At 42.2% G+C, this 19729-nt stretch overlaps 1 pseudogene; it reads left to right on the plus strand.

Moving 5' to 3' along the window:
* The first annotated feature begins 358 nt into the window (after nt 1-358).
* On the plus strand, nt 359-1881 carry LOC141515997 (UDP-glucose 6-dehydrogenase pseudogene; annotated as a pseudogene).
* Nucleotides 1882-19729: the final 17848 nt, after the last annotated feature.

Consider the following 19729-nt stretch of genomic DNA (forward strand, 5'->3'; position numbering starts at 1 on the left):
ACATTATTGCATCTCAGCTTCAGAAGCTGTATTGAATGCAAAATTATCTACCAACAGAAGATCATACACCAACACACTTCCACTTTGATCCTGACTTGTAGCTTTTTCAAATTGAATTTACCATCAGTGTAGTCACAATGTTCAATCTTAGTGAAGGTATTTGATAACAGGAAAACATCATGCTAAAAAGCATGGAGAGAAGAGGAGCCTGCAGCGGGGTGGCCAGACCGCCGCCTTCAACCCCCGGGGCCACGCGGCGTGCCAGCTCTGCCTGGGAGCGGCAGGGAGGAGGGCGCTTGGCCGGAGCCGAGCCAGACGCCGCTGCCCGGTGCAGGTGAGGCCCCGCGCCGGCCCGTGCAGTATAATCATGCTTAAAATCAAGAAGATCTGTTGCATTGGAGCAGGTTATGTTGGAGGACCCACCTGTAGTGTCATTGCACATATGTGCCCAGAAATTAGGGTCACAGTTGTTGATGTTAACGGATCTCGAATCAATGCATGGAATTCAGCAACACTACCAATTTATGAGCCAGGACTAAAAGAAGTAGTTGAATCTTGTCGAGGGAAGAATCTCTTTTTTTCTACTGATATTGATGCTGCCATCAAAGATGCTGATCTTGTGTTTATTTCTGTTAACACACCAACAAAAACTTATGGAATGGGAAAAGGTCGGGCAGCTGATCTAAAAGTATATTGAAGCCTGTGCTAGACGGATTGTACAGAATTCCAATGGATACAAAATTGTGACGGAGAAAAGCACTGTCCCAGTTAGGGCAGCAGAAAGTATACGGAGAATATTTGATGCCAACACAAAACCCAACTTGAACTTACAGGTGCTCTCCAACCCTGAATTCTTAGCAGAAGGCACAGCAATCAAAGACCTAAAGAACCCTGATAGAGTGCTGATTGGTGGTGATGAGACCCCTGAGGGGCAGAAAGCTGTCCATGCTTTGTCTGCTGTCTATGAACACCGGGTTCCCAAAGAAAAGATCCTCACAACCAACACTTGGTCCTCACAGCTTTCTAAATTGGCAGCTAATGCTTTTCTTGCTCAGAGAATCAGCAGCATTAATTCTATCAGTGCTCTGTGTGAAGCAACGGGAGCTGATGTTGAAGAGGTTGCAACAGCCATTGGGATGGACCAGATAATTGGAAATAAGTTTCTGAAGGCCAGTGTTGGTTTTGGTGGGAGCTGTTTCCAGAAAGATGTTTTAAATTTGGTTTATCTCTGTGAAGCTCTGAATTTGCCTGAAGTAGCTCGTTATTGGCAACAGGTAATAGATATGAATGACTACCAGAGAAGAAGGTTTGCTTCCCGAATTATTGACAGTCTGTTTAATACAGTCACTGACAAGAAGATCGCTATTTTGGGATTTGCCTTCAAAAAGGACACTGGAGATACAAGAGAATCCTCTAGTATCTACATAAGCAAATATTTGATGGATGAAGGAGCACATCTCCATATCTATGATCCTAAAGTACCAAGGGAACAAATAGTTGTAGATCTCTCCCATCCTGGTGTTTCAGAGGATGACCAAGTGTCCCGACTGGTGACCATTACAAAGGATCCATATGAGGCATGTGATGGAGCCCATGCTGTTGTCATTTGTACTGAATGGGATATGTTTAAGGAATTGGATTACAAACGAATTCACAAAAAAATGCTGAAGCCTACATTTATCTTTGATGGACAGCGTGTCTTCGATGACCTTCACAATGAGTTAGAAACCACTGGCTTCCAATTGGCAAGAAGGTATCTTCAAAGAGAATTCCATATGCACCTTCATGTGAAATTCCAAAGTTTAGTCTACAGGACCCACCAAACAAGAAGCCAAGAGTATAGGAATTAGCATTTTTGTATTTTAAGTATTGGAGAATCATGAATACCCATATTATATTAAATAGCAAGCCAATGGAGTGTTTTTAAGGAAACAAAAACTTATTTTTTTAGTGATTTTCAATCAAGTTTTTAAAAACCACAGAGCTAGTAGCATACCTAGTCATCTTAAATCTAGAATCTATTTTCTCTATATTTTTATAATATTTTATCAGTTGTTGAATGAGTAAATGGAAAATAATCATGATGATTTTAATGGCATACATTTTTGTAAAAATTAAACTTCAGATCTCTTGCTTTAAAATATGTTCAATACTTGTACTTCAATTTTATACCTTTCTATATTTTGTTCATCAGTATATTTTTTAAAAACTAGATGTTTTGTTAATGACTTAAAATTTTTATGTTAAATTCCAAACTGACTCTTGAATTCATCAGAAATGCCATGAAATGAGCATAATTGTGTAGGGTGTGATTGTCAGTACTGTTTGATATATAAACTATGGACCATAGAGAAAGGTAGTAAAATGAACATTCTTGGGCCTTTTGTGTTATCATCTTTATATACATAGCAAACTTATTCTCCTGGTTATGAATCTGAAGTTCCATTTTTCATGGTAATTTTTTTTTTTTAGAATTTTTCAAGGCAGTGGGGTTAAGTGGCTTGCCCAAGGCCACACGGCTAGGTGATTATTGAGTGTCTGAGGTCGAATTTGAACCCAGGTCCTCCTGACTCCAAGGCTGGTGCTCTTGTCCACTGCGCCACCTAGCCGCCCCTCATGCTAATTTTCATAGTGAAAAAATGGATAAAACATTCCATAAAACCTTAGTGGGAGAGTATGGAGAGCACACTGAGTCACACTTTTGTCCCAAAGAGTCAGTCAGTTGTCATCTCTTTGTTAAGTTAAAATGTGTCAAATTAATTATTCATCAGAAGAGAAAAATAAATAAATAGCCTGGTCATTTTGTTCCTGTCTTCCCATAATTTTTGTTGTTAAAATTTTCTTTCTGAAAATCTGAACTTAAATACCTCCCAACCCACAAAAGAAAGAATTTCCAAATGTATAGCAGAATGCAAAAATGTGGATTATTTACGAAACTGAATCTCAATTTAAGAACTTGCTTTTTTAAAGGATATAATAAATTCCACACATTGCTTTCAAAATTAAAAAAAATAAAAAAATAAAAAGCATGGAGAGCAAGGATATAGCCTTGTTTTACTCCATTGGTTCCTGGAAAATTGGGAGAGTGTGGTCTACCATCCAGAACCTGGGCAAGAGGCAGTTGGTTGGTGCAGTGACACCTGCACTGGAATCAGGAGGACCTGAGTTCAAATCCTGCCTCAGACACTTAATAATTACCTAGCCGTGTGGCCTTGGGCCAGCCACTTAACCCCATTGCCTTAGGAAAAAACACAAACAGAACCTGGGCAAGCATGTACAATACTGGTGTACAATTGATGTATAATACTGATGAATTTCTCACTCCCAAGGAGGAGTCAGGTCCATAGATGGCAGCATCTACCTTTCTTAAGGGAGGGGGATCTAGGGCTAGTCCAGCAGGGTTCTAATGCTATAAAATCAGAAGCTTCCACCAGTATGCTCCTTCATGATTATCTCTAGTGATTAGTCAGGCAGACTTCATTAGCCTTTAGTTTTTAATTGCTTTACTTTTTATTTATAAAGACAGAATCAGAGTGATAGTTAATCAGTCTAATGACATGTTGACAGAGCACTTTAAGGTTTACAAAGCACTTGTATGATCCTCATAATAATCCTATAAAGTAAGTTGTTGTTTTTTACAGATGCAGAAACTGAGGCAGAAGCACTTCCTAGCTGAGGTGGGACTGGAACTGAATCCAAGTTTATTGCTTTGTCCACTAGGCTTTTTAGATAATGTTATATAGTGTTGAAGAAAAAATTCAGATTGTATTCTGTGTTTTAATCACAGTTATTTCTACCTGAAATAACTTTAATATTAATTTAATGTTTTTTTAGGTTTGTTTTTTTTTTTTGCAAGGCAAATAAGGTTTAGTGGCTGGTCCAAGGCCACACGGCTAGGTAATTACTAAGTGTCTGAGAGCAGATTTGAACCCAGGTACTCCTGACTCCAGGGCCTGTGCTTTATCCACTGAGCCACCTAGCTGCCCCCTTATTAATTTAATGTTAATCGAATTTCCAAGGATTTCTAGCTTGGAAACTTGTCCTCAGACATGTCCCTTGACCTGAGACAGGTCAACAGAACATTATAGGAATCTTGAGCAAGGAAAGTGTTAATATACATTTTATTGTCATTATCCCAGTACAATGTTGTTACTGTCCAGTCACATCTGACTCTTCTGATCCCATTTGGGGTTTTTATGGCAAAGATATTGGAATGGTTTGCCATTTCCTTCTCCAGTTCATTTGACAGATAAGGCAAAAAGGGTGAAGTGACTTGCCCATGATCACAAAGCAAATTAAGTGTCTGAATCGAATTTGAACTCAGGTCTTCCTGCCTTCAGGCCCAGGTGCTAGATTCACTAGCAGTCCCATAATAGCGATTACTTAACTCCTTGCTGGTTCACTCCCTGAAAAAAAGGTCTTCTCCTAGTGTTTTTTTTTTCCTGAAGAGAAGAGAGTGTTTCCCTCAGCTATCAAACTCCAGAGGAAGGGAGGGCAGGCCTCTTAATAAGACAAGAGAGGGCAGCTAGGTGGTGCAGTGGATAGAGCACTGTCAGGAGTACCTGAGTTCAAATTTGACCTCAGACACTTCGTAATTGCCTAGCTGTGTGGCCTTGGGCAAGACACTTAACCCCATTTGCCTTGCAAAAAAATCTGAAAATAAAAAAAGAGACTCTTGTAAAGAGTCTGTTTCCCCCTTTAAACTTTTATCTCAGGAAAGGCCTTTTGCTCCTGATCTAACCCATCTTTCTGGAGGATGAGGATAGGAGGGGAGTCTGAAAAAGGTTTTTACATCAGAGGAAAATAAATTCTTCCTATTTTCTGTTGGATCACCTAGAGAATAACTGAGATGTGTTCTCACCTGACAAGTTTATCACCATAGGATCTTATCATGTACTTTCTGTGGGAAAGATTAATTAACTGATCCTTTACACTTAATGAATATAGAACCTGTAGCTGGGCCCTTCCTTGCATTCAAAGATAGGGCTGAGCAGGCTCTGCCCTCAAGAAGCTTACAATCTAAAGGGGAAACTGGGACACACATTGGCAGGGCACAGTATAATGCTGTTTGATTAAGGAGTTTTGATTTCTGTTTGCTCCTACAAAATAATATGTTCACACCAACAAAACAAACAAACAAAAAGTATATTTAATAAAGTGATTATAAAACAGGTAGGAATAAATCAGTTTTACAGCAAAAGTAACCAATAAATCTCAATATAATAAAAAGTAGAGCAAAGCCTACATAAAGATAGATATTAAAAGAAAACATCACCAATTGGGGGAGCACCTACATCTGAATCAACACCAGCTGGGGAGTTCCAAATCACAGCTTTTCAGAGGCATGATTGGGAAAATGTCCCTGAAAAGCGTCCTTTCCATGGGTAAAACTCCAAGGGGCTGGCCAATGTTAGGGACTTTTAAGGAGTCCCAGAGTCCCAGACAAAGGTGGCACACATTGCCAATAAGCTTATATAAGCTTTTTTGGCACTCAACCAGGACATGTGAAGAGTATGCGCATGACCATGTGAAGACTCATGGCCAAGGTTCTGAAAATAATTAAATATTGAACCTCTGGGCAGGCAGTCAACCCTCCCAAGATTCAACTTCCAGGAATGCCTAGTTCCTAGAGGGAGTATCTGGCACATGCAAAGACAACCAAGTTCATGCAAAGGTGATGGGGGACCTTGGGTGGGGGAACCAACATATGGCCTTGCCCAGGATCAGAATGGATATTAACCCTTCAAATGCCTAGCCAAACAGAAAAAAATATTTTAGGAGAATTTTTCCCCTGAAATTTATTGTTTATTTATTATTTTTAACATTCATTTTCCACAGAATTTTGAGTTTTGACTCCTCTCACTCCTTTCCCCTCCCCCACCCATTAAGAAGGCAAATGTGATATCACTTATACCTTTGAAATCACTCAAAATGTTTCTATATTAGCTGTGTTGCAAAAAAAGAAAAAAAGCAAGAAAAATAAAGAAAGTGGAAAACATTATGCTTCAACTTGTACTTAGACTCCATCAATTTTTTTCTCTGGTGATGGATAGCATTTTTCACCATAAATCCTTCAGAATTATCTTGATTCTTTGTATTGATCGGAATTGGTAAGCCATTCAGAGTTGCTCATGATATGATATTGCAGTGGCTGTGTACAATGTTCTCCTGGTTCTGCTCATTTTACTTTGCATCAGTTTATATTAGGTTTTTCTGAAGGTATTCTGCTTATCATTTCTTATAGCACCATAGATTCCATCATGTACTACAACTTGCTCAGCCATTCCCCAACAGATGGGTATTCTCTCTATTTTCAATTCTTTTTCACCACAAAAGGAGCTGCTCTAAATATGTTTATACATATTAGTCCTTTTAATTTTCTTTTGCTCTCTTTGGGGTTCCAACCTAGTAGTAGTATTTCTGAATATGCAGTTTTATAGCCCCCATGAGCATAGTTCTAAATTGTTCTCTGGAATGGTTGGATCAGTTCACAACTCCCCCAAAAGTTCATTAGTGTTCCAATTTTCCCACATCCCTTCCAACATTTGTCATTTTCTTTTTCTCTCATTTATAACGTGGCATCTCAGAGTTGTTTTAATTGCATTTCTCTAATCAATAGTGATTTAGAACATTTTTTCATGAATATAGATAGCTTTCAGTTCTTCTGAAAACTTCCTGTTCATATACTTTGATGATTTGACTCAATTCTCTATATATTTGCAAACGAAATCCTTAATTAGGAAAACTTACTATAAAATTTCCCTCTGGTTTCTTGCTTTCCTTTTAATCTTGGCTCCACTGCGGTGGCTAGGTGGCGCAGTGGGGTGGCTAGGTGGTGTAGTAGGGGCAACTAGGTGCAGTGGATAGAGCACCAGCCCTGGAGTCAGGAGTACCTGAATTCAAATCCGACCTCAGACTGTTCATAATTACCTAGCTGTGTGGCCTTGGGCAAGCCACTTAACCCCGTTTGCCTTGCAAAAACCTAAAAAAAAAAACTGCAGGGAAAATTGGAAAGCAGTTTGGTAGAGACTAGGTATGGTCCAACATCTCATAGCAACTACCTAAATAAGAACAAAATGGATACATGACCTAGACATAAAGGTTGATAACAAAAGCAAATTAGGGGAGCATGGAAATTTTTACCTGTCAGAGCTATCATTTAGGGAAAAATTTATAAACAAGAAATAGAAAGGATCATGGGAAAATCATGGGATTCTTTTGATTATATTTAGATTATATTAAATTAAAAAGATTTTGCACAGACAAACCAATGGAGCCAAGATTTTTTTTTTTTCATTTTTGGTAGGTGATGGGGTTAAGTGGCTTGCCCAAGGCCACACAGCTAGGTAATTATGAAGTGTCTGAGGCAGAATTTGAACTCAGGTACTTCCGACTCCAGGGCTGATGCTCTATCATTGTGCCACCTAGCTGCTCTGCAACCTGATTTCTAACCTAAGCATGCAACCTCATCACCCTCTCCAAAAGCAGTATTTTCTTGATCCTCATCACTGTTGACCTGACTATAACACTGAAACTATTGACCACTCTCTCCAACTGGATACCCTGACCCCTTTTGGCTTTCATGAGAACAATATCTCCTGGTTCTCCTACCTTTTTGACCATTTCTCAGTCTCCTGTGTCACTTCTTCCACTCACTGACTTTTGCCCTCATTCATTCTCATACATTCATTGATCACAAGTAAGCAAAAGTCCTCAACATCTTTAGAGCCAATCCTGGACCCTAGCTTGAGCTCCAGGTCCAAGGGACAGCAACTTGGGTGGTTGGTGCTAGGGTCAGGGAGGGTATATGAGAAGATGAGAGGGTGTCTGTGTGTGTGGTATGTGTGTATGTGTGTTTGTGTGTGTGTGTGTGTGTGTATGAGAGAATATGAGAGAAACAGACAGACACCAAGACAGAGACAGAGACAGAGATATAGTGACAGAGAAAGAGAGATGAGAAAGAGACAAAAATAGAGATGGGGAGAAACGGGGAGAAGGAATAAGATAAAGATACAGAGAGATAGACAGGAGACAGTCAGAGAGACAGAGACAGAGATAATAACAGAGAAAGAGAAAAAATTAGAGATGAGGAGAAATGGGAAGAAGGAAAAAGAAAGAGAGAGAGAGAGACAGAGAGACAGAGAGAGAGAGGGAGACAGAGAGAGAGTGAGAGAGTACAGGGTGATATGTTTTCCAATGTTGAAAGGAGAAAGGACAGTTACTGATGCCAACAGCTTTTTAACTGGGTTGACCAAATGATATTTGCTACAGAATAAGTATAAGACACAGGGGAATCCACAGAGCCTCAGAAGAGACTGGTGGTATTCCCTCAGTTTCCCAAAGGTGTGATTTTATTTCTGTCATTTGCCAGGTGCACTCAACTTTTTTTTCCCCAAAGGAGCCATGTGCCTTTGATCAGGTCAGTGGCATCTCTTTTGTTCCCCAGGCTCTTTTCAATGTCTTGACCCATCACAATGTTAAAAATACTGATTAGGCATTATGGCATCCACCCCCGACCAAGATGGGGTGGATCCAAGGAGTTAGAGGACACATGTTTTTGGTCAACAGGGTGATTCAACCTTGTTCAGGCAACTATGTCTTCTCATCTCCTTATTTATTTTAGGATTCTACTCCTTATTAAGCACTTTTGTAGTCCAATGCAGACCTGAATCTCTTCTGTATTACCCCCAAGTGGTCATTCTGCCTCACTTGAAGACCTCTGGGGATGGGGAAAAAGACCTCTTAAGGTGACTTTTAGTCAGTTTTGTTTCAGTTTTTCTTTATGTCATACATGGATTCAGAGCCCTTCTAGGACTAGGGTCTGGGTTCACTACTGGGGGTTGACTCTAAAAGGGGAATTTTTTTCTTCTCTGGTTAATTGTCCCCACTTTGCATTACTTCAGGAGAATTCCTCATTAACTAGGTTTCCCCTTATGAAGGTAAATAAGAGGTCCTCAGCTCCCACATATTCAGGGTATCATGTATATCATATACAAGACATCCTTTTTTAACTCCATAAAAAAGCAGTTCGATACTATGTGTGCCTGTCCTACACATTACCACCAATAGCTTCTGGGAGAAGAAATACTTTTTTTCAGTTTTTCCTGATGTCAGTAAGAAGGCCCAAGAAAAAGGCAAGGAGAGAGTCCTGAAAAATAAGAGAGAGAGTGATCAAGGATGGGTCCAGCCAAGATGAAGGCATAGAGGAGAATGGAGGAAGAGGTGTGAAACTCATGGGGAACAACAGTGTGATGGCATGTGATGGCACCAGGGTGGGATAGTAATGTCTGAGGTCTTGAGAGAAGATCGATTACTGGCATACAGACTGTGGGAGGTATATTGATGCCCAATGAGGACGACCACTAGAATACATTGAGGAGGGCTATGACAGGGTCAGTTTTTCACTTAAAGAAAAGCACCAGCCCTGGAGTCAGGAGTACCTGGGTTCAAATCCGGCCTCAGGACACTTCATAATTACCTAGTTGTGTGACCTTGGGCAAGCCACTTAACCCTATGGCCTTGTAAAAAAAAGAAAAAGAAAAGCACTTTGGCATATGTGGGGAGGACTGTTGGTAGCTGGGAGAGATCTGAGGCAAAGAGACCAGTTAGGAGCTGCTGCTTGCTATCTGTTCCTCCAAGAGGCAATGGGAGCAGTGCAAACAGAGAGAAGGGGCTGCATCTAGGAGAAGGTGGACAGTGGAGGTCAGTGCAGGGGAAAAGGACAATTATCCACTTGGGGAATTGAGAACATTGCTAACTTTCTTACTCTTTTCCAGAGAGAGATAGAGTAGGAATAAATGTACAAACATCCCCTCCCCTCTCCCAAACCTCAGGGGCACACCTCCATAGTTCAGAGGAACCAGTTCAAAATTTAATTCAGTTTCTATAAAGTATCAGTTCCACTGACTCTAAGACCCAAGTTGACCCTACTGTAGGATGGGATTTTGGCTCCCTTTCAACTGACATGTGTCCAGAAGTTTTCTTCAAAGGCCTCTCTGGGTAAGGTCACATCTCTGAATCCCGAATTCCTAGGACTTCCTCTCTCAATGTTTTAAAACTTCCTAGGTCAGTGATTCTATTCTCTTCACCAAGAGAGGAAAAGACAAAATGAAAAGACCAAGGATGAAGACCTGTTTCTTAGGATCCTGGCCTCTGAGAGAAGGTCCTAGCACTTCTTTCTTTAAACCATGGTCTCTTCCCCAATGCCCAGCCAGGCTGCAGGTGAAGATAAGGTAAGGACCACTGGAAACTTTGGAGAGAGTAGTGGCAGTGGAATGATAAGGTCTGAAGCCAGATGACACTGGGGTGAAGGGGGAGGCAGAAGAGAGAAACTGGAGGTAGGGAAGTAGCTATTTCTATGAGTTTGAGAAAGGGAAAGGAGAAATAGCAGACTAGTTTGATGAATGATAGGATCTAATGAAACAGAGCAGTTTAGGTCACAAAGATAAGAAATAGTTGTGCTGGGATTTGAACCCATGTCCTATGATCTGAAATGCAAGGATCCTTCCTCTAGCCTAGATCTGGTGATGAAGAGGGAAGAATATCAGTGAAAACATTAGGGAGGAGCTGGGCCTTATGTGACATCCCAGAAGCATTGGTGGGTGTCCCATATGTTTTCACCTGTTGGTGACCAGCATATATCATTCTTCCTTTCTCCCATTTAGGGGTGACCTAGGACTTAATCATCTGATTAAAAGAAGAAAACTTCAGGACTTTTAATTGTACCATTTCCATTTATTTCCTTCTACAGAATCTCTTTCCTAAGAGATTCCATTCCTACTGCACTTGGGAAACCAAATCATTCTATGAAATGAACTTGTGTGAAAGAATGTATTCAGAAATGAAGCATTATTTAGTATACCCAAAGGCATTCTGAAAGGAAGGCAGTTTAGCTACTGTTAGCTTGGGGTGTCAGATAAATATGAGTATACTAGACAGTACCAGAGGAAATTAAGATTTCCATTTTTTTTTTTGGCTTGGGCCTGGGATTTGGCCAGGTTAGGGAGCTCCCAGGGGAGAAAGGCAAGTCTTCTCCAGCTGACTTATTGAGTGTGAGGTCAAGGCCACAGAGGGTCACCAAAGGCCTCTGCAGAGTTAGAAGGGTCAGCCCACCCAGACACTGACCTGATTTTATCACATGAAAGGAGAGGCATCCCTGGTTGATTTGTCTCTGGCCCCTAAGGACCAGCGGACCTTCCTTTTAGACTTGTAGCTAAAACCTTCCTGGGTGCTGTCTCTTCCATTAGAATCGGAGCTCCAGGAGGACAGTTGTATCTCCAATGATCAGCACAGGGTTTTACCAATAGTAAGTGTTTAATAAAAAATTCTTTCATTTGAGGTGTCTGGGGAATGACTTGAATTCATTTCTCCCTGTGTCTCTCTGACTCTATCCTATGAGATATGCTATACTGTCTCTCTGAAAACTTCTTGCTTTATAACATTCAGGCTAGATCCCTAACCAGAAACCTTCTACACAGACCCAAGGAATGCCACAGGCCTGGGCTGACTTCTCTGCATTGTCTTTGCATTGTGAGCATTTTCTAAAGATAGAACAACATGGAATAGAATCCTAGCAAGGAGGAATTCGGGAAGCCTTCCTGGAGGAGATGGCATTTGAGCTTTAAAGGAATCATCCTAAGAGTTGACATTCTCATTGTGTTCATTATTCCCCACCTGATCTGATCTTTTCCATGGCTCTTGAGGGAAGTACAGTTGTCATCACCACTTGACAAATGAGGAAAGGGAAGTTGAAACAGTCCCAGGGATAAATGTCTGCAGCAGGATTCAGACCCCATCCCTCTTTTTCTTCAGGTGGTATCCCACCTCCTGAAGCACACTGCCTTCAAGGAACTGAACCACATGACAGGAACAATGTGAGTTGAGGGACAGAGAGGGGAGACCACAAGGTAAGTTCCAGGGACCAGACTGTGACTTTCTGGAGACAGTTTCCTGAGTTTGAGAGTGGAAATGAGATTATGCAAATGGGTAAAAACATAGCTTGCACAAAAATATTCATAGTAGCCCTGTTTGTGGTGGCAAAGAATTGGAAATCAAGTGAATGCCCTTCAATTGGGGAATGGCTTAGCAAACTGTGGTATATGTATGTCATGGAATACTATTATTCTATTAGAAACCAGGAGGGATGGGAATTCAGGGAAGCATGGAAAGACTTGCATGAACTGATACTGAGTGAGATGAGCAGAACCAGAACATTATATACCCTAACAGCAACATGGGGGCAATGATCAACCTTAATGGACTTGCTCATACCAACAGGGATATTATCAGGGACAATTTTAGAGTACCTGTGATGGAGAATACCATCTGTATCCAGAGAAAGAACTGTGGAGTTTAAACAAAGACCAAAGTCTATTACCTTTAACTTTTTTTATTTCTTTCTTTTTTTCTTCTTTTATTTTTTTTTAGGTTTTTGCAAGGCAAATGGGGTTAAGTGGCTTGCCCAAGGCCACATAGCTAGGTAATTATTAAGTATCTGAGGCTGTATTTGAACTCAGGTACTCCTGACTCCAGGGCCAGTGCTCTATCTGCCCCACCTAGCTGCCCCTTAATTTCAACTTTTTTAAAAAAAGTGTACAACATAATTTTGCTATCTCTAATATTTTATTTTCCCTCAAGGATATGATTTCTCTCTCAACAAATTCAATTTCGATCAACATGAAACATGGAAAAAATGTAAAGATTATCAGACTGCCTTCTGTGGGGAGAGGGGAAGGGAAGGGAGGGTGGGGAAAAATTGTAAATTACATATAGGGGAAAGGCAAACAAGGGAAGAGAAGGGAATGAAGTGAGAGACAACAACCTGAATTGGTGTTCCACTAGCCTGAGCTCATGATTTCATTTTACAACTGGAGAAACTGATGCAGATAAAAGTGAGGCGATAAGCCTGGGTGATATAGTGACCCAGGATGGGATGGAGCATTTTGCCCAACATGAATCACTTTCAGAAAGGGCTTCAAAAGATTTATTAGGGACTTAGCAGCAATACTGAATTCATAATTAAAACAATGTTGGGTTATACAAGATTTATTCCTATTTTCATTTAAATATGTCTATGAATTTCAGTGCCTGTAATATCCAAACTTTTCAGTCAGCATCCTTTCTTCATTGTCCTTCACCTTTCCTAACATACAGTCCTAATTAATAATCATAACAGCTGCCTTGCTCATAGAGCATAGCACCCTTTTTGATGAGGGCATGCCATGCTGGGCGATCTTCTGACAAGTGTCTTCCATGCTGCATAATCAATTCTAAAATTCTTATTAGAGACCTTCAGGGTGTCTCGCTCTTGCTTCTTATGACCCCTTTGTGAGTGCTTGCCCTGTATGAGTTCTCTATAAAATAGGTTTTTGGCAAGTGTCTGTCTGGCATTCTAATGTGCCCAGGCCATCGTAGTTGCACTCTCTGTGGTAATGTTGGAATGCCAGGAGGTTTAGCTCGAGAAAGGACCTCAGTGTCTGGTATCTTTTCCTTCCAGGTGATCTTCAGAATCTTCCTATGACAATTTAAATGGAAGTGATTCTGTTTTCTGGCATGATGTTGGTAGACTGTCCAGATTTCATAGGCAAACAGCAATGAGATCAGCACAACAGCTCTGTAGACCTTCAGTTTGATGGTCAGTCTAATACCTCTTCTCTCCCATATTCAACCAAAGCAGTGGCCCCAAGGCAAAACCAGGACCAGAAGAATGAATGTCAAGAGATTAGAGTATCTGTCTGAGCACAGTTTGTTGATAATTTGGAGGGAAAGCTGAGTCAACACCACTTGGCAACAATGGAGTAGAAAAAGAATGGGCAGTGGTCAGAGATCTGGTATCTGCATTTGCTCATCTGGGCCAGAACACTTGCAAACATCAAGATTGGTTTGATGAAAATGATGGGAAAAAACAGAAGCTGATAAATGAAAAACAAGAACTCCATAGGGTTGACCAACAGAATAATTCATACATTTCTTTTTTTTTTTTTTTTGCAAGGCAATAGGGTTAAGTGATGTGTCCAAGATCACAGGTAATTACTAAGTGTCTGAGGCCACATTTGAACTCAGGTCCTCCTGACTCCAGGACTGGTGCTCTATCCTCTGTGCCACCTAGTTGCCCCCATCCATTTCTAAGAAGCAGCATTTAATTCCATCAAAAGTAAAGTATAAGTGAAGCTTAGAAAGATGCAGGACTCTTAGCTCAGTAACAAACCAAAGTGCTTTTTATGTTACCCTGAAATCTATTTATGGGCCAAAGACATATGGTGCATTTCAAATACTCAGAGCCACACTGATTAACAATAAGGTCATGATCCTAGAAAAAAGGGCTGGAAAAAAAAGGCTGAACACTTCCATAATGTTCTTACCAAACCTTCATCAATCAATGCAGAAGCCCTTGACTGTTTACCTCAAGTTGAAGTCAATCAGTCCCTAGCTGAAGTTTCAACTGAAGAAGAGGTTTTTAAATGCCATTAGGCTCCTTTCGTGTGGCAAAGCATCTGGTGCTGATTCTATTTCAGCTGAGATCTACAAGGTGGGGGGATGGGGTCCATTGCTCATCCAAAAGCTGACTGACATTTTCCCCTGAGTATGTGGCTTGAAGGGGTTATCCTGCAAGAATTCAAGAATGCCTCCATTGTCCTGTGACAATGGTATAGGTAAAGGGAAGAGGTTGTCTTAAGACAATCACAGTGGTGCTTCTTCTCTTAGTCACTGCTGGTAAGATTCTTGCCAGAATTCTTCTCAATAAGTTGATCCTTCATCTGGAAGATGGTCACCTCCCTGAGAGCCAGTGTGGCTTTGGAAAGAGTTGAGGAATGGTTGATATGGTGTTTGCTGCCCAACAACTCCAGGAAAAATGCCAGGAACAGAACAGAGGTCTGTATACAAAATTTGTAGATTTGACAAAGGCCTTTGATATCATCAGTTGTGAGGGTTTCTGGAAAATTAGTCAAAATTTGGTTGCCTGGAGAAGTTCATCACTATTGTACATTACTTCCACGGGTGTGCTTGCCCAGGTTCTGGATAGTGGACGATGCTCTCGAGATTTCCCAGTCACCAATGGAGTGAAACAAGGCTGTGACCTTGCTCTCAGGCTTTTAGCATATTTTCAGTCATGTTATCAAATGCCTTCACAAGGATGAACATCAAGGTCAGTGACTGAATTGTTGATAGATTCTTCAACTTGAAAAGGCTACAAGCCAAGTTCAAAGTGGAGGAAGTGCTGATGTGTGATTTTCTGTTTGCAGATGCCCTCAATGCAGCCTCTGAAGCTGAGATGCAATAAAGTATGGATCGATTCTCTGCTGCTTGTGCTCATTTTGACCCAACAACACTAAGAAAACCCAGGTGCTCCATCAGTCAGCACCACATCATCCACATGTGAAGCCACTGATTACAGCAAATGGAGAAGCTTTGAGGACTGTGGACAGGTTCACTTACCTTGGCAATGTACTTTCCAAGGAGGGACATGTTGATAATGAGTTTTGACATACGTATTGCCAGAGCTAGTCAGTGTTTGGGAGGGTCCAAAAGAAGGTTTGGGAGAGCAGTGGGAGAGACACACTATACACACACATCAGAGACTCCAGGTTAAGAAGTCCTGGTCTAGTATATTGCAAAACAAAAACAAAAACAAAAACAAAAAATAAAACAATCTGGTGTGAGCAAAATATTTGACAGCTTTATCTCATTTGATTCCCATAACAATATTGTGATATGTGGGAGCTATTAGCCCATTTTACAGATGAGGAAACTGAAGCTCAGAAAGGCTATATCAATTCCTCAGAATCACAGAGCATCTGTTTCAGGATTTGAATCCAGGTCTTCCTGACATCAACTGTATGCTCTCTGTACTAGTCAGTGTGTCCTGTGCTCTTCTGCCCATCAGACAGGACCCAAGTGGAAGTGAGGGGCAGCCCTTTAGCCAGGAGAGAGAAGTGACTCAACAGAAGGTTCAGATTCCTGTCCAGTTAACACATCTTGGGGAGCCAGTCTGTTGCTCTATCCTCTTGGCTGGAGGCAAGGAGAGGAGCAGGGGTCCTTCCCAGGTTGTTAAGGAAGATCTGTGGATGACAGGATACTACCTCCTTCCTCAGGCCTTCCTTGTGTACCATCAGGGAAAGATCACTGAGCATCTATCTCTATATGTGCATCTCCCTACTCCATGCCTTTGTCCTCCTTGCCTGCCTGGAATGATCTCCTTCCTCTCTTCCTGCTCCCAGATTGCCTTAAGTCCCATTTCCATCCCAGTCCCTGTAGGAAGCCTTCCCTGGTCTTCCTCCTCTTCCCTTCTCTGATACCATATTTACCTATTGTTTGGACTTAGTTGTCCCCTTAGACTGGATGCTCCTTGAGGACAGGGATTGATTCACAGCACAAAACCTAGCACAGATTAGTGAATACTGGGTGACTTGGCTTGATATTTCATGAGGGAAAAAAGAACCTGCTGCAAGTCAGAGACCATCCCCCCACCCCCAAGGCAAACAAGGTACAAATTAGAGCAACAGTGCTTTGCCTTGATTCCTGGGGAGCCTTGGATGTTGGACAAGATCCTAGCAGTTTCTAGGCAGAAGGACCTGCTGCCTGCCTCATTGTCCTCTTCCATCTAGGCCTGCCCTCCGTTAGAGGGGCTGCATAGGTGGGCCCACAAAGGATTCCTCTATTTTGGAGGGCTGGGGAATTTTGTGGTGGCAAGAATCCCAAGACACATTCCTTATCTTCCACATTCCATCCCTGAATCAGTCTCAGGAAAGCAGGGAATACAAGCTTTGTGAACCCCATTTTACAGATGGAGAAACTGAGGGACACCAAGCCTAGATTAGAAAGGGGTTTGCTGTCATTGTGTGGGGCAGGAGTTTTGATGAAGTCTGGGGTCCCAATTCCAGGTCCAAGAGTTCACACCTATGTTCATCACAATCTTTAAGACAGTTAAATTTTGAAAAGAGCAATTGTCAATAGCATTAATTAATTGCCTACTGTGTGTGCAGCTCTGAGCCAAGGGTACAAGAAGGTTGATGCACCTGGGGAGGGGGTGCTAGAAAGTGTAGTGGGTCGGCTTGTAGTGGGATTAAAGGCTGATAGGTATAACTCACATGAATAAAAGCTCTGGACTGGGCCTTCAATAAATTAATATGAATTAAGGGGGACTTGAGACCAACAATGTTGTGGTGAAGGAGAATCAGTAGGGTCTCATTTCCTGTAGGAACTTGGGTCAAGGACATTCTCAGAGAGCCTCCAGGTCTCTGTTGTAAAGTGATGACAGTGGTTTCTTCTACCTCTTTGTCTGTGGTCTTTCAATGCTGGGACTGTTGACTAGGCATGGGCTGTCAGATGGTGGTTAGGATCCTTCTAGGCCTGCCATTGCCCTTCGTGGCAATGTCACTTGCCTCAGTGTGCTGAGAGGATGACACCTGATCTAAGGAGAGCAATGTAAATATGGCAGTCCTGACCAGTTTTACTGTTTTTGAATGTTTCTGAGATGAAGAAACTGAGTTTTGGGGCTCTTAAGTTTTCTCTCTGTTCCTCAGAATCTCCCTGGCTTTGGATTCAGTGGGCTCCCAGCCCTCCTAGATTAGTTCCATTTCCCTGGTGGACCCAAGCTACCTTCGTCACATGACCTAGTGTCTTCTCCAGAGCAGGAATGTTCACTTAAACAGCACTTATTGGGAGCTCTCTTCCACACTCCCTCTGTACATGCCATTCTCCACGTCATCTTCTGGTGAATCCCTGGTCTGAGCCCAGGGTCTCGCCAGTGTGGGATGAAACCAGGACAGAGGGGTCATCTCATGGTGGCCTTCTCTTGGCCCCAAGTCCTGGTTCCTTATCTTGGCAAGACCCCAGTGAGGGTGGCGGGACTGTATAATCATGCCAATCCTGGAAGGGCAGCAGCAGAAGTCAGCAGGATGGATCATGGGGCCCCAACTCTACCCCTTCTACTCTCAGGGTCACAGTCTAATGGAATTATGGTTCATTTCTCCTTGATAGTTTGTCCAGGGGTCACTCTGCTGGTAACAACTGAGACTGGGCCTTGAACCCAGGTCTTTGGAGTCCATGGCCAGAATATGAGACAAAATAGTTCCCCTCATCCTCTGTATTCTTGAAGTACAAGTTCCTGGAGAGGGGACAAACACTGTGAGAGTCTCTGATCAGCAGAGAAGGTTGGCATTCAGAAACCTGCACGGTTTGGACAATGGAGATGGGAAAGTGGAGGGAGGAAGAGCGCCCTGGAGATTCATTAAGGGGAGTTATTAGACAGCAATGCTCCTGAAAATTGTTGAATAAGCAGGATTTGGGGAACGGTTCATTGTCAGTAGACTGAGGGGATATGGACATGAGTGGTCTTTTTTTTTTTTTTTAGATTTTTCAAGGCAATGGGGTTAAGTGGCTTGCCCAAGGCCACACGGCTAGGTAATTATTAAGTGTCTGAGGTCGGATTTGAACCCAGGTACTCCTGACTCCAAGGCCGGGGCTATATTCACTGTGCCACCTAGTGGTGGTCACCTAGGCCACCTAGTGGTCTTATAACAAGTTCTGTTGGCCTTCAGGAGTTGGCTTATAGAACAAAGCACTGCTACCTTCGGTCCCCCTGGGGTGGCCTACCCCATGCTGAGAGCCAGGCACAACTGCCCAGGCTAGAAAGGAGAATTTCTACCTTTCTCATACCCAACTTGTCAAGAAGACGAGTGATTACAATCAAAGGTTTGAGAACTGAAATTCAAACTATTTCTTCCATGGTTGGATTTTTTTTTTATTTTTAAAAATGATGTGATTGAGAAATTGTTTTTTTAATCTTCATTTTCCCATTCTTCCTCAAGTAAGTAAAAGGCCACAAGTGAGAGACCAAGAGATTTGAGAGTGGAGGATAGTTGCAGTGAAGGCTTGAGAAGGAAGCCAGTGTAGGGTTCATGGTCTGGGAAAAAAAAAAACTAGAGGTAAGGGATTGGTGGGTCTTCCAAGAGCAGAGGGAAGAAGGCACTGGGGCTAACTGGGATTTGGGATTTGGCAATGAGTGATCTACAATGAGGGGAGGAGGGATGGAAGAGTAGAAGAAGGAATGTTACATTGAACTAGAGAGAGTCAAGTGAAATGGAAGCAGGCTTGGGAGGGCAGTGAGGCAAAGGGAGTGGACATAAGGGGTTTTAGGTGGATAAAAAAAATTCTATATATTTTTTTGCAAGGCAATGGGGTTAAGTGATTTACCCAAGGTGATACAGCTAAGTAATCATTAAGTGTTGGAGGCAAGATTTGAACTCAAGTCCTCCTGACTCCAGGGTCAGTGCTCTATCCACTGTACCACTGCACTGCCCTGAAATTTCAGAATTCTTATTGAAGGAGGTGAAATAATCAGGATAATGGTTAAGCAACTATTAGGAAGCCAAGCAGTGCCTGGTGCCTGCGGGGAGGGGAGAGCTCAGTGCCCGAAGGTCATGGGCCACATTCATGGCACTGGTTCAACAAGGCTGGGTCACAGGCTCTGTTCAAGGAAGCTCTCCCGGGATTCTTAGGGCATCAGCTCCTCTCCAAAGCAAGGAGGATAGGGAAAACTTTAAGTTGAATGTTCCCCACTGAAGTGACCCCTCTCCCTGGTACATCAGCCCCATTCTTGAGAAGAGAAAGAAAGCCTTTATCAAGTACTTGTGGCATGCCAGGCTGAATGCTGCAGAGAAATTCAGGCAGGCAAGACAGACCCTGGGCCCTGAGAGCTGACTTTCTAATGTGATGAGGACCTGGAAAG

Source organism: Macrotis lagotis, chromosome 3 (genome assembly GCF_037893015.1).
Source record: "Macrotis lagotis isolate mMagLag1 chromosome 3, bilby.v1.9.chrom.fasta, whole genome shotgun sequence".
In the NCBI taxonomy this organism is placed as follows: Eukaryota; Metazoa; Chordata; class Mammalia; order Peramelemorphia; family Peramelidae; genus Macrotis; species Macrotis lagotis.